The sequence below is a fragment of the Bos indicus x Bos taurus genome, chromosome 14 (assembly GCF_003369695.1).
Source record: "Bos indicus x Bos taurus breed Angus x Brahman F1 hybrid chromosome 14, Bos_hybrid_MaternalHap_v2.0, whole genome shotgun sequence".
Lineage (NCBI taxonomy): Eukaryota > Metazoa > Chordata > Mammalia > Artiodactyla > Bovidae > Bos > Bos indicus x Bos taurus.
Genome location: NC_040089.1, coordinates 48,743,020 through 48,758,134, shown reverse-complemented (window position 1 = coordinate 48,758,134; position 15,115 = coordinate 48,743,020). Strand labels below are relative to the sequence as shown.

At 37.4% G+C, this 15,115-nt stretch overlaps 1 pseudogene; it reads left to right on the top strand.

Moving 5' to 3' along the window:
- The first annotated feature begins 7,528 nt into the window (after nt 1-7,528).
- LOC113904317 lies at nt 7,529-7,839 on the top strand (annotated as a pseudogene).
- The last annotated feature ends 7,276 nt before the right edge of the window (nt 7,840-15,115 follow it).

Sequence of the window (15,115 nt, the reverse complement as noted above, 5' to 3'; positions counted from 1 at the left end):
CTCCTTGCAGTCCAAGGGACTCTCAAGAGTCTTCTCCAACACCACAGTTCAAAAGCATCAATTCTTCGGTGCTCAGCCTTCTTCACAGTCCAACTCTCACATCCATACATGACCACAGGAAAAACCATAGCCTTGACTAGATGGACCTTTGTTGGCAAAGTAATGTCTCTGCTTTTGAATATGCTATCCAGGTTGGTCATAACTTTCCTTCCAAGGAGTAAGCGTCTTTTAATTTCATGGCTGCAGTCACCATCTGTAGTGATTTTGGAGCCCAGAAAAATAAAGTCTGACACTGTTTCCACTGTTTCCCCATCTATTTCCCATCAAGTGGTGGGACAGGATGCCATGATCTTCGTTTTCTGAATGTTGAGCTTTAAGCCAACTTTTTCACTCTCCACTTTCACTTTCATCAAGAGGCTTTTGAGTTCCTCTTCACTTTCTGCCATAAGGGTGGTGTCATCTGCATATCTGAGGTTATTGATATTTCTCCCGGCAATCTTGATTCCAGTTTGTGCTTCTTCCAGTCCAGCGTTTCTCATGATGTACTCTGCATATAAGTTAATACATGTCTCCAAAGAATATATACAAATGGTCAATTAGCCCATAAAAAGATGTTCAGTGTTACTAATCATTAGGGAAATGCAAGTCAAAACCATGCAGAGATACCATTTCATAGCCATTAGGATAGCTATTGTAAAAATAAAACAAAACCAGAAAATAACAAATGTTGACAAAGATGTTGAGAAATTGAAACCCTTATGCAGTGCTGGTGGGACTATTACACGATACAGCTCGGAAAACTGACTGGCGGTTTGTTAAATTAAAACTAGGATTACTATATGATCCAGCACTTTCAGTTCTGGATATATATGTGATCAAATGGAAAACAGAGACTCAAATATTTGTACACACAGATTTATAACAGCATGATAGCTAAAAGATAGATGTAAACCAAGAGTCCATCAACAAATAGATAAATAAAATGTGGTAGACCCATACAACAGAATATTATTCAACCTTACAAAAGAAAATTATGACATCTGTTGTAACAGGTTGAATCTTAAATATATTATGCTAAGCAAAATAAGTCAGTCACAAAAGGACAAATACTGTATGAATCCACTTACACGAGTCATCTAGAATAATGGAATTTACAAAGACAGAAAATTGAATGGTGGTTGCCAGGCACTGGGAAGATGGGAGTTAGTGTTTAAAGTGTGCATAGTCTCAGTTTTGGAAGATGAAAAGCATGGTTGCACAAATATGTGATTGCACGTACTGCCACTGACCTATACATTGAAAAATAGCTAAAATGGTAAATTTTGTGTTATATATGGGCTAGTGTTCAGGTGCTCAGTCGTGTCTGAGTCTTTGGGACCTCGTGGACTGTAGCCCACCAGGCTCCTCTGTCCATGGGCTTTCCCAGGCAAAACACTGGAGTGGGTTGCCATTTCCTCCTCTCAGGGATCTTCCTGACCCAGGGATTGAATCTTCTCTTATGTCTCCCATTGGCAGGCAGGTTCTTTACCACTGTGCCACCTGGGAAGCTATTTCACCACAATTATTAAAAAAAAATACATTCACTATTAAATACTATGTTTTACTATATACATTTCATATGTACACATATTGTTTGAAGTTGTTTATATAAATGATATATACTTTATTATACTTCATGGGTAACTTAGGAAGTTTTAACTGGTCATTTTCCTCTATTATTGAGTTTACAGGCTGAATTTCTAACCTCATCATTGTGTAGCATGCAACTGCACTGAATATGCTCCTCAAATTTTAAAAAGATTGGTTATGGCAGAAAAGTGAAACAAGATTGCCTTATGGACTAAAATATAGGGTGCACTATGATAGATAATTGTTCAAATTCCCAATAGTTTTCTCTGAATCCATTAGGTCACTAAGCATCCAAATCTCAAATGACATCTCCATGTCAATTTTGATAGAGTAGCCATGGATAACTTGGTACCTTTTGTTTGTAAAAATCGCTGGTCAAGATTCAAGCCAAGGACTTTTATTTCTTGGAAGAAAATGACAAGGTAAGTAAATTTTATATGAGTTCATATTGCTTTATGAATTTTGCTGACAAAACACATCACAATAGATTGCACATAAAAATTGGGGGTAAGCATTATAACCAGCACTTTAAAAGGAAAATTCATGAAAGCCATAATAAATTGGAAAATTCAGCTTTATTACTTTCAAAAATTATGTCAATCATCTCATCATCTGTCAGTTTAACCATCCCTTTGTAATATGTTGTTGAAAAGCCTACCATTGTCTACAGGCTTGTTCCAAAAGCACCCACACATTTTTCTTTTTTCAACATAAGGAATTCATTTTCTACTCATAGTACCTTTTGCTGCAATCACATTCAATTCTGTGGGTCTTGGTGACAAAGTAGCCCTGAGAGCTATTACTGGAAATAGAAATAGGAAACAGTGGGATCTCTGAGCCTGTTAACTTCCTTATTTCAGAATCTTAACAGAAGAGTGCAGAAAGGTCACCAGGAAAGAAAAGCCATGTTTTAAAATGGCTGAAACTTCTTCTGCAACATAACATCTACTTGGTCGTCACAGCAAAGGGTATAATCCCTCTTTCCAAGCAAAGATGGCAGAACTCAATCACAAAAAGACTTATTTCTGTTCCCTTTTAGAGTTAATTAAATTCATTTTTCTTGACAATCTAGAGCCACAAGAAAACTTCCTCTGTTCAACGTACTGTGCAAAGAAACTATGAATGAATGTCCTGTGTATCTTTAAAGGCAATGGCAAGTATTGGCCATTTAACACCGGGAAACCATAGAGGCATATCAGGAACTCCATCACTGAAAAAGGAAGGGTTTATCTTGCCAGTCTTCCCATATCCTACATAGAAGTTCCTGGAGGTGAGTATGATCTGGCTCTAACCTGAGGCTTAGTTTTGTGATTGCCGTCTCTCTTATTCTGTGAAAGATAACACTGGCAGGATACTGGAATGATGCTTGATTCTGTACTTAGAACTGAGATTTCAGTTGATAGCATTTTCAGAAAATCTGAAACCCATGCTCCCTGATCTACCTGGTAACTTGATTTTTTGCCAATGGGGGTGTTCATTAAGGAATAACTTTTCACTGTAAAGGCACCAGAGTTTTAATATGTTGAATTGGACAGAGGGAATGGAAAGTAATTATATCTATATCAAGGTATCCATCTTATTATTTTACAATTATTTGTTTCACACAATTTTAATATTCCTAAACGTTTTCTCAACTACTCTACCTGAGATCTGTTCTATGGGAATAAATAGAAGACCTCTTTCCCCTCAGGCGTCTATCCAAAGCCCCAAACAATTTCTACCCCTTTACAACTCATTGAATTGTTGTTGAAGCTCTAAATTGTGTCCAATTCTTGTGACCCCACAGACTGTAGCCTGCCAGGCTCCTCTGTCCATGGGATTTCCCAAGCAAGAATATTGGAGTGGGTTACCATTTCCTTCTTCAGAGGATCATCCTGACCCAGGGATTGAACCCATATCTCCTGCATTGGCAGGTGGATTCTTCACCACTGAGCCACCAGGGAAGCCCTCACCACAGAATATCTAATGTCAAAAAGAGAATTGAGACTGTCACTCTTAGAAGACAGAGCATCTGTCTGGGTCAAGCTTTATCCTCTCAAGTTTTGCATGTGGCTTTGCTAAGGTCGGCATTCATTCACTGCTTGCTGAACTTGAATTTTACTGCAATATGCTTTAGTTATCTCATCAGCCACCATCTTATGGATTTCTTCAAAAAAGCTGCTTGAAACAAAACAGTAGTATAAAGAGGGCTCCAAGAGTTGTTCCTTTTTTTTTTTTCATTTGTTTAAGTAACAAATCTTAAGAGCTTTAATTTTTAGTCTCACACATATAAACTTCGATAGCTGTACATAATAATTTTCATTCTGTAGGTGCAATGTTTATTGGCTTATACAAGGTCTAGAAATGTTACAGCCAAGAGCATGGCCCATATTTCAAGATACTTAGTCTTATGATTTATAATACTTTTAATGTCTTATTTTCTCATATTGGGAAGAATTCATTTGGTGATATTCTGTGATTCATGATGCTGTACAAGATTCTCTATGCAGCAATGTGGAGAGAAAGTTCCTGTAATTCTAGGCAGTGACTCAGATTCCAACATGTCTCTGTGGCTTTCTCTTCAGACTGGTCCTGTGTAGACAGGATGATTAACTCAGCAATTACTGCAGGCTTGATGATATATGAAAAGTAGAAAAAGCAGTGCTTCTGATTCCCATGTTCAACAAGCTTATCATCTCTCTGGTGAGATCAAAGGACCAGATAGGGAACAAGAAGATACTGAGGATTTAAATGATGAGACACCAACTATTTCAGCAAAGATCCAGCAAATCTTATTGAAGAAGTGAGATTTAAATCAGGCCTTGAAAGAAGACTGTACTTTGAAAACGCAAAAGAAAACTCACTACAGGATATAGAGAATAAAATGTAATATATAGTGTTATTTAAAAAAAATATGAAGTATATATCTGTGTTTTAATTTCTTTGTGCTTGAAGAAAGAAATGCAAGAATCTAAAAAAGCAGCTAATCATGAGAGTGATGAACAAGAATAGGATGGAAAAATAAATCTAAATGTAATGTTTTGCATTGTTACGATTTTTGAAACATATGGATTATTTACTCAAAAGATTAAATTTTAAGAAAAATGAGAGCAAGCACCATAAGAATTTTCTACTCTAAATTCAATGAAACTTAAGAATTTTGAAAGAAAAATCTGTTCTGTGAGCAAAAAAAGTATGGAAAAGACTGGCTTAAACAAACGTGGGAATTCTTTACTTCCATATTTTCCAGAGACTTTTGTAGGCTAGTTATCATTGTTAGTAACCAACAGGCAGTTAATATTTGACAGCATTTGCCAAATATACCCAAAATTACTTTCTTCTTTTTCTATCTAAAGCACATGTTAATATCTTAAAGAGCAAAGTCTGAGAAATCCTATTATATGTATTCAATTGGCCAGAGTGAAGAATAGGATTCTTTTAATATTTACTTTGAATATTTGATTTGACTAGAGGTGAAGAGGGCACGGAGTGATGGTCGATGAATTTGCACGTGAAGACTAAACACAGTATCCTTCTTTTCATCCTTGCATGCGTGCATGTGAAGTTGTTTCAGTCGTGTCTGACTTTGTGTGACCCTATGGGCTGTAGCCTACCAGACTCCTCTGGCCATGGGATTCTCCAGGCAAGAATACTGGAGTGAGTTGCCATGCACTCCTCCAGAGGACCTTCCCAATCCAGAGATTGAACCTGTGTCTCTTATGTCTCCTACATTGGCAGGAAGTTTCTTTACCACTAACAACACCTTCTTGGTCCCTTAAATAGTGTCTGGTACACAGTCTGCCCTCAATTACTGTTTACTGAGTTCAACTGAAGCAAATTAGGAAAGATTTTTCAAAATCAAACATAGGAGTTTAGATTCAATATGACCAATTAATGATTTCTCGATCACAAGCATGTCATGTTTTCAGTGATCAAGCTTTGGGAAACTAAGTGATGGAGCAGAGTACACATCAGCTTTGGATGCGGTGAGCTTGTCTGTTTTTATGACCATAGGCAAATTATTAAGCTTTTCTGAACTTCATTTTCTTTGTAAAAGAAAAAAAAGAGATTAACACCCATCTTGCAGGGTTACTGTGAGGATTAAAGGAAATAATATGTGCCCAGTGCTTAGCATGAAGTGAAGTGAAGTGAAGTCGCTCAGTCGTGTCCGACTCTTTGCGACCCCATGGACTGTAGCCTACCTGGCTCCTCCGTCTATAGGATTTTCCAGGCAAGAGTACTGGAGTGGGTTGCCATTTCCTTCTTCAGGGGGTCTTCCAAACCCAGGGATCCAACCCAGGTCTCCCGCATTGTAGGCAGATGCTTAACCATCTGAGCTACCAGGGGGTCTGATAAATTCTAACTATTTTTACCAACTGGATAATGACATTATAAACTAGTTAAAAAGGGGAAGAGGCCGTCAATAGGGATGTAAAGGCTCCCTGGAACAGGATGGGGTTGTGAAAATACACCAGAGAAACTAAAAGGGAAAATCCAACAGGATTCATTAAAAAAAAAAAAAAAAATGCTTGGCACATGAAGTAAATAAGAGACCAATATTTTGTATTCCAATGCAAATGAGGATGGTTTGTAAAAGTGATTAAAAAGTATGATTACTGAGAATATCTGACTTTTAGAAAGTACTTTTCTACCTTTACACATAATCACGTTTTCCCAATTACTTTCTTAAATATACTTTCAGAGAGTTCTGACTTGATCAGCATAGTATTTATGGGGTTTTTAAAAAACAAAGAAAACATATTTTCTGGGATAGAAAATAAACATAAGTAAAGAAGTGACATTCTTTAAAAGGGGGCACTTTGAAAGGTCAGTGCTGTATTCCAACCTCATGGATTCATTTACAGATTTAAAATGATGCCAAGTTTTCTAGTGAATTAAAAGAGCATTGGTCTATTTTGAAAATGATTATACAGTGGATTACAGTCTAAGAAGCAGTGCAGCCCACTGCACAGATTTATAAAAAGTGTGCTTGAAAAAAATTTTAAATATGAATTTATATTAGTAATTAATGCTTTCTTAGATCAGTGATAAGGAAAGAAAAGTGAATGTGTTTTATTAAAAGAACAGCAGGCTGACTGCCAGGAGTGGAACCACCTTAGCCTGAAGCCTTTTTAAGTAAAATGTGTCCCACCTTTGCCTTCCCAAACAGGAAAAGAAATAGATAAAGATGAGTCATTATGCTCACTCTGTTAATGAAATGATAAATTTAATTAGAAAAGACGCTTACATGAAAAGTGTATTTTTCCTGAAAAATCATTTAAACTTTTGGCTTTACTGAGGTATCATGAGACATGAGGTATTTGTCCTGAATCATGCAAGACTTGAAGGAAACGGAACTAGTCTTCGTTGCCAAAAAAAAGTCAGAGAAAAATGATCAATGAGGTTGCGGGGTAATCTAAGCTGAAAGAGTGTAGAGCACATGTGATTCCTCCACAGCCACCCATGAATAATTCCTAAACAGAATTTTTTTTTCCCAGTCTGATAATTAATGCTCACAATACAAAAGTCATGTGGGGGTTGCATACACATGTGGTGTCTTTTGAACAATGGATATGATAAACTAGTGCCATTGTACAAAATTATCCCCAAGTCTCATAGCAACCTGTCTCCAATCACAGAAGGAAGAAAAGGGATCTGACCATGCTACTCTCTCATTTAAAATCTTTAAGTAGGGACTTCCTTGGTGGTCCAGTGGTTAAGACTTCACCTTCCAATGCAAGGGTTATGGGTTCAATTCCTAGTCAGGGAGCTAAGATCCTCCATGTCTAGTGGCCAAAAAACAAAACAGAAACAATATTATAACAAATTCAATAAAGACTTTAAAAATGGTCCACTTAAAAAAAAAGTCTTAAAAATAAAAATCCTTCAGAGTTGCTGTTGGTTTACTTCTCGTGAAGCCATGTCTGGACGCGGCAAAGGCGGCAAAGGTCTGGGAAAGGCGACGCTAAGCGCCACCGCAAGGTTCTGGGCGACAACATCCAGAGCATCACTAAACCTGCTATCCGCCGCCTGGCTCGTCGTGGTGGTGTGAAGCGCATCTCCGGGCTCGTCTACGAAGAGACCCGCGGGGTCCTGAAAGTGTTTCTGGAGAACGTGATCCGGGACGCGGTCACCTACACCGAGCATGCCAAGTGGAAGACAGTCACCGCTACGGACGTGGTCTACGCTCTCAAGCGCCAGGGCCGTACTCTCTACGGTTTTGGCAGTTAAGCTTTCTCATTTGCTCTCAGGAGCTTGATTTCAACCAAAGGCCCTTTTCAGGGCCACAAAACAAACAAACAAACAAATCCTTCAATAGACCCTCCAAGCTCTGAGGACAAATTCCAAATATTGGAGTATGCAAGGAATAGATTTGATTCCTGCCTACTGTTTAGGATCTAATATATATGGCTAATAAATGCCTTGAATGGACTTCCCAGGTGACACAGCAGTAAAGAATCCACCTGCCAATGCAGGAGGTGCAAGATGTGGTTTAATCCCTGGGTTGGGAAGATCCATGGAGAAGGAAATGGCAATCCACTCCAGTATTCTTGCCTGGAAAATTCCATGGACAGAGGAGCCTGCCCAGCTACAGTCCATGGGGTCACAAAGAGTCAGTGTGACTGAGTGACTGAGCAGCAGCAGCAGCAGCAAATGGCTTGAGGTTTTCTGATTTTCCTTCCTGGTCAGGTTTGGAACATCCTCCTATGTTCATCCTAGAGCATTCAATGGTAGAGTCATGCTATTCAGAAAGTGTTCTTCTTCTACACTATTGGTGGGAATGTAAATTATCCCCACCATGGACAGGAGTATGGAGGTGCCTTAAAAAAAAAAAAAAAAATAGATCCACCATATGACCCATTAATCTCACTGCTGGGCATATATCCAGAGAAAAACATGATCTGAAAGGAAAAATGCACTCCAGTGTTCATTGCAGCACTGTTTACAATAGCCAAGGCATAGAAGCAATCTAAATGTCCATTGACAGAGGACTGGATAAAGAAGATGTGGTACAATATACAATGGAATATTACTCAGCCATTAAAAAGAATGAAATACTGTCATTTGCAGCAACATGGATAGACCTAGAGAGTATCATACTGAGTGAAGTAAGTCAGACAGAGAAGGAGAAATATCATATGACAACCCTTATAAGTGGAATCTGAAAAAAAAAGATACAAATGAACTTATTTTACAAAGCAGAAAGAGACTCCCAGACTTAGAAAAGGAATCGATGGTTACCAAGGGGAAGGGATATTTAGGGAGTTTGGGAAGGTCATGTACACACTGTTATACTCAAAATGGATAACCAAAAATGATCTGTTGTATAGCACTTGGAACTCTACTCAATGCTATGTGCCAGCCAGCCTGGATGGGAGGAGGGTTTGAAGGAAAATGGATACATGCATATGTATGGCTAAGTTCACTGTTCACTGAAACTACCACAACATTGTTAATCAGCTATACCCCTATACAAAATAAAAAGTTTGAAAAAAAAATGTTCTTCAATCATTCCTTCAAACCCCACTCGACTTAGTGTTTTCACTGCCTCTCTCTCATACTACTTATCTCTTCTAACGGTGTTGTGTTTAATTGCTTTCTCGTCCACTAGCATATGAACTTTGAGAGCAGGGACTCTGTTCCCATAACTCTAGCAGACAGAACAGTTTGTGGCAGCCAGTAGATACTGGTAAATAAAGGAAGTGAATGAAACTCAATTAGATTTCCAATACAGATGGTTTAATCCAGGTTTCAGAAACAGCTGAGGTCAGTGTCAATCCCTAGGTATATGTAAGTTTTTCATGGATCATTGAGGCTGTTCAGTTTCTCAAACTAGTTCCCTTGGAATATATACTATTAAAAAAAAATCTTTCTCTCTACTTAAAATTCTTTCCTATGTAAGAATCACTAAGAAGACACTTGAACTCTAGATACACCAGGAATTTCACATTCTTGGCAAACACTTCAAGGTTCTTTCTTCCCTGAAAGGAACCCTTTTCTATGAATCTGATAGAAAACTATGGCCCTTTTCTTGTCCTCTTTGCTAGAGGCTATTTAGTAAATGCAGTGTGGCTTTTCTAGAGAAATCTTACTGATCAATGGAAATAAAACAAAAATACCACTGGAACGATATGAATCAGACTTATACCAGGAATATAAATATCTCTTCATACAGTCTTCTTATTTCAACGTGCATATTAAAAATATAAAGGTTTTAAATTGAAATGTTGGGGTGTCCTTGCCCCCTTGATGTGTTTATAAACTTCAGAGATACAACAGAAACTGAGAATTCTCTACTACATTTTGTCCAAATGATATAGAGATGAAGAAGGCAGGCTCTTTGTTGATGGTTTGATAAAGCAACTTTATCGTTCCTACTAGTGGCTTTAGAAAAAATCCCCACTTAACTGAGTACACACATTCCCTAAATAAACTTACTATTCTCTTCCTAAATAGATTCCACTTAACAGTTGTACATTATATACACCAAATATGCACAAACATATGTGGTATTTATGTATGTGTGTCTATGTGTGTATATAATGAGTTTCCATGACTATAACCCAAGCCTGCTCCCAATATTATCCAAAACATGTCATGTCATGTTGTCAGGAAGATGTAACATTCTAGAGTCATATTTTTTCTGTTTGAACAGTCTAATTATATGATAGTGATTGGAGTCTGTAGCTATCATTTACCTTCTAAAATATTTTGTCAGAAGCCCTAGGGCTTTTTATTCCTTCAGGCATTTTTTTTTCTTTTAATTAAAAAAAGAAATTTAGGTGTGGCATTAGATGTCACCACTGAAGAATATTCAAAAAGATTACATTTAATGAAAGTGAAAGGAAGGAGTAACAAGGGGTAAATTGCTCTTGGCTTCACCTTCCTGTTGTAGCCAGACTGGACTAAATGTCTCTGTTATTGGAGCTTTTTTTAAAAAAATTTTCTTTTGGTCACAGAGTGTGAGGAATATGATGGTTAGATCTCCCCATGACTGTCTGCCTTTACCACTGCTAAGATGAGATACGGACCCACGAACATGTCAGACAGAAAGTGTCTCTGATAAAAGAGGGACCATCCAGAACACAGGCTTGCCAACAGAGGAAGAGTTCAGATGAAAGAGCCAAAAATCAGGCTCAAATATCCAGTCTGTGCTATGTGAGTATAAGGGAACAGGCTTATTCCTGTCGAGTTAAGGAATAACTCATAAGTCAGCAGGGGAACCAGGCCACTCTGTTTCTTCCAAGAAGATAACTGAAGTATTGGCAGTTCTTCTGGAAAATAACCCCACGTTGGAAGAGTGGGAAGAGATCCTGAATTCCTTACCAAAATTCTGCCAAACTTGAAAAATAGGAAATTCTGTCTTGGAAATTTTATTGATTTAAAAACATATTTGAATGACATTAAAAACTAAGGCTCATCTTTTGTCATAAATTGAACTCAGGTGATCTTGAGTATTTTCACGGCAACAAATTCTTAAAAATACAGAAAAAACAGTTGTAGCTATTTTCAAAGCTAGGGTTGTAATCACCTGAAACCTAATACATAATTTTGGTTGATATTTTCATGTGGCTTCTTTCTTCTTCAATGTCTGGATCAGTGACTATAGTAATGATAACATCCTTCCATGCAAACTAGCTTAAAGTTTAAAAATATTTCACAATATTTTTTCAAATTAAAAATGAATTGAAAATATTTATTAGACTTCTTTCTTTTTTTTTTCTCCCTTACCAATATCCCTTTGTCCTTGGGAGCTAAAGAAATGAAATCAGTGATGATTCCTCTAATTCAGAGTAATTTTCCTTTTGCCTTGCATGCATACTAGCCAGATGAGTGGGCAATATTTTGAAGGTTGACAATCTGCTTCAAGTCTTAGGAAGCAGACAAGTCTCTGAAGAAAGAAAAAGAAGCAGGAAAAAAAAAGCCTGGTCAACACAGATTTGAGATCTTAGTTTAGAGTTATAGGAAGTATATAAACTTAGTAACAAAGAGGGAAAAAAAATTCTACTCTGCTATTTATGAATGTTGCAATCTTAGGCAAATAGTTGTTTTTGGCTGAGCCTCAGTTTCTCCATTTTGAAAGTGGAAAGAGAAACATCTACCAGTAATGACCTGATAGTTAAATGAGTTTAATAGTCTACACCTAGCTTGATGCCTGATGCTGTTGTGGGCTCTCCACCAAAATTATTTCCCTTCCCCTCTTCTCTCTTTCACATTATTCTTGCTTTCAGACTATACTAATGCCTCCTTTCTTTCTTTTTTTTTTTTTTTTTCTTTTTACTGAAACTAAAGCTACCCCAACTTCTAAATGTTAAGAAATCTGTGGTGCAACAGGTATGTCCTGTTTCAATGTGGCTCCAGTTATTCAGCATTATTAGTCGATCCATTGGTGCTTCTAAGCACAGGCACACTCCTGAAAGTTACTCAATAGAAGTCCTTTCGGTTAAGCATTTCCTTAATCCTAGTTACTTCACCGCGGAGTAATACGTGATGACTGAATTCTGCTGACCTAGAGAAGTCACCTCTAATTTTATTTCTGATAGCCTTTAATTAGGAAGATCCAAAGCAGCCTGACAATATCTAATGCCAACATATGTCCCCAAAGGCAAGGAGCAAAACCTTCCAAAAGGTCTTTTCTGGGATTTGTCCTTTCATGTCACTAAGTCTGACACTTTCAGCATGGAAACACAAAGCCAAAAGGTGTGTGTGTTGAGGGGGGTAGTTGAGGGGGTTTGGGAAGGCGGGGAGAGAAGTCAGGAGGGGAATGGGGAGAGAGGAAAGAAATCATGGAACACTCCTCAGCTTTGCGAGCATTATCAAATTGTGGACAAAGTCATCTGCCCATATCTGTCACCAGATAGCTCAAATCTGTGAGTAAAAGTTGGGAGAAGGACCATCTTAAACAAACAAAAATCTTTGTGTTAACACAGCCTCTGCTTTTGGGACTGGGGCTTTTAAGAACAGAATATCACATTTCTGAAAAAGCTAACTATGAAAGTAACAGTATTTTCAGCCACAAGTCTCCCTCTCCCCGCCCTCCACCTCCAACAAACAGAGCTTCCGAAATGCAACACCTATCAAATATTTCCTCAGAAATGCCAGATTGCTGGGATTGTAAAGAGTTCTACCTTTTTTTTTTTTTTTCCTTTTTGACATTTAGACAGATTGAGTTTGAGAGAGGAAGTGACTCTGGGTCCAGACTGCCCCACACCACTGTCAGAGGAAAGAACTGAAGTCAAATGAAGTGATAATATACTGTAGAATATTTAACAGAGCGCAAGGCAGAGGAAAATGGCAATCTGGGAATATACAACTGATCCCCAAAATAGACACGGTCTCCAGTGCCAGAACAGATGCCAAGTACAGTAGATCATAAAATGGGAAAATTACCTCTGCCCCGTGGGCTATGTGTTGACACGGGGGAGATGGCTCCCCAGCAGTCAGAGGAGCTGGGTCTCCATTCCCAGTCACAGTCATCATTTGTCATGGACCCTGCCAGCTTTCCTTTCTACTCCTTTCTGTATATTCATCGGTGTGGAAGCTGGTAAGTAACCCCCTTAATGGCTGCTACGTGCTGCGGTGGGATTAATGACAGATAAAGTACTAGTCTGAGCTCTCAGATCATGTTGTGAATGAAATCAGAGGGTTCTGTGCAGGACATTTTGCAAAGCTCTTTCCATTTCGTGGAAGACTCAAGGTGACTAGGGACATTTAGATTTCTCTCTCAAGGAAAGATAAATAGAGTGATGAAGGAAAAATACACTCCCTTCTATGTGCTTAATAAGCAACCTGCCACCTTCTGGGGGAAAGGGGGTAAGAATGCTTACGTGGTGGCTCAGAATGATGTAAAGGTTGAACAATTGGCCAAACAAACTTCATCTTGTGCTGAAAGCCACAGAGACAGGAATGATGTTTCCAGAGGGAGGTACCTTTTCAAGGAAGACAGCTACCTCATATTCATAGTGGAGTTGAGGAGATTTACATTTTCAAGTCCTATTTGTCTTTTTTACTGTATGGATAAAAGAAAGTAGTCAGTTTTCCTCACTTCCTGGCAAATTTTCACTGAATCTTTCTCCTAGGCATGTGACTCTTTGCTAGCCAGCCATTGAAGGCTGAGATAATCATGAACAGAAAGAACTAGGAAAAGTTTTTGTCCTACATTTCTTTCTTCTTTTCTTGTTTCCTGCCTTTTTTCTTCCTCCCATCATTTCATTTTTTTTTCCTTTCAAACCCAAAGACACTCTGTAATATCCTATACAGAGGAAAAACAAATGAAGAAAAATAAACGTTAAAGAGACGAGATGGATAAATAAGGAAGGAAAAATGACCAAAAAGAGCCAAAAGAAATCAGTGCTGAAAGTTTTGCTGGATTACATTATGAGACAATATGCATTCAAGAATATATGTACACACACACTATGGAAAGTTTTCCACAAAAAAATGATTACTCTTGATTCCTGAACTTATAAAAATTAAGTGACCTTAAACCCTGGCTGAAGTTTTTTCAGGTGTGTGAATCTATAAAGTTTCAGTAAAAAGAGAGTTGCTATTTGTGGAAAGTTTAAGTTGCTATTATGTGAGGCAGAAACTAGAATAAGAAGAATGGTTTACCCAGAATTTCTATTTAAATCTTGTGGTTTTTAGAATAGAAATTTGTTCAATCTTAGTGAACAGGAACTTCCCATTTCAAAGAAGAAAAATTTATAAAAATTTCAAAACATTTCTTCATCCAATAATTTTTTAATATAAATTTATTAATTTTAATTGGAGGTTAATTACTTTACAATATGGTATTGGTTTTGCCATACATCAACATGAATCCGCCACAAGTATACACGTGTTTTCATAAAATGTTAATTGATAAGTGGAAACTAGTTTTCTTTTGCAGATTTACAGAGTATTAAGGGGACAATTATATTGGCAAATCAAGTTGGACATTTCTCACGTATAAAATGTTTGTAAAAGCATTTCCATACTTTATATAAATCTGTATATAATTAGGATTATCTTTTCCTGGTAGACCATATTGGTAAGCATAGGAGGATTTTTTAGTATGAAAACAGAAACAACTGTTTTCATTAAGAGTGAAATTAAAGTTATTAAAGTTCAGAGATACATGTGAAACTAGAGAAAAGCCTTCTCTATCACATAAATACAAGTACTTTTGATACTTTGATGTGCATTATTTATTTCTCTGTGAATTCATTCTCTTAAATACGTTTTAGTTATAATTATATCATCTGCATAATTTAATAATGATGACATCCGTAGGTTATTAACATCCATAACTTCCCAGATATATTATCTACTTTACATTTAATCCCTAAATTAACCATATAAAGTAGGAAGATGAAGGAATTAAAATTCGAACTTGCCTAAGGTGACATAGCCAGTCAGTGGCATAACTGAAGTGGAATTGACTTTTTTACCTACGCTCATTCCTCATCATCACATCTGTCTATGGAATCTGAGTCTATTTAAGCTTCAACATGAGCAATAAATGACA